A 1,264-nucleotide genomic window follows, 5' to 3' on the forward strand; every position below is an offset into this window, starting at 1 on the left:
ATAATAGAAATGAGACATCTAAAGTTGCAGTAAATCATATCATCTCTTTTATCCAAACTAAAATTCATATTCACAGAACAATTATTACTGATCAGCCATTTCACACAATTTTTCACCCCTTGTTAAGGCTAATAAAGTGTATGAGTTTTGAATCTGCGGGTGGCTGACCAAAGTGTGACCCCACAGCATGTATAGCCTGTTAGAAGGCTGTGTGCCTCACAGTCAAATCCAACCACCATTTCTAAATATTGCAACTCATGAGTTTCATATTTGCTTTCTTTTGTTCACCACAAATTTGGATACATTTGAAAATGTCCAAGAATAATGAGAATTGTAGACTTTACTTCTGAAATGGGAAATTACAAATAATTTTCATAACATCTTCATATTTCCCTTCTTGACATCGTACCACAACTTAGGTAAATGGCCTTTGGTTTATTCTTTGCATAATGTCCAATTAAGTTTTCTCCCTTCAATTATGTTACATTTTTTACAGTACTCCTAGATAAGCAGGAAAGTGTAGGGAGCATGAAAATCAAGAGATAATATAAGGGAAATCAAGTTGATTTCAAGTTATAAAATTAAATTCTACATCAATCCAGTAATAACTATTTGTTGTCTACTTTTTGCTGGATACTCCTTGTAGTTGATATCCAAAATCAAGACCACAGACCCAGCTATTAAATTTGTCTCATTCAAAAAGAATTAAGACCACACCCATTCAAAAAGAAAAGAATAGTAACCGATTCTATTACAAATGTTTTTAAGTTGGGACGGAACCAGCCTGAGACGCAGGAAGATGCATCTGAATCTCTACAAATGAACATCTCCAGCGCTGAGTATTGAGGTACGAAGCGGGGAGCCATGAAACCGTGCACAGATATCGGAAGATAAACAGAAGGGGGAGGGAGCCGCCGCATTTGGGCGCCGGGAAGCGGTAGCCACTTGCACGGGAGAGCGGGCAGGGCTCGCTGACGGCAACCGCAAAACAGCAGACTGAGACCGTGAGCTGGGTGCACGTGCCACCAGGTATCTCGCGGAACACCGGAATCCCGGTGCGCTCACTGGATCCAGACTGAGACCGGGAGCTTCCGGAGCACGGGCGGGGCGGCTGGCGGCTGGCGGCGTTAGAAACACAAAGGACAGACACGTGCCGGCCCTGGAAGTGAGGGCAGGGACACCGGGTGTGGGGCGCACATCCCGGGCCGCTGCAGGGTTGAGCAGCACCAACAGTAACAGAGTTAAAGTGGCCAGAACATTAGTA

The sequence above is a fragment of the Ursus maritimus genome, unplaced genomic scaffold, assembly GCF_017311325.1.
Source record: "Ursus maritimus isolate PB19 unplaced genomic scaffold, ASM1731132v1 scaffold_26, whole genome shotgun sequence".
In the NCBI taxonomy this organism is placed as follows: domain Eukaryota; kingdom Metazoa; phylum Chordata; class Mammalia; order Carnivora; family Ursidae; genus Ursus; species Ursus maritimus.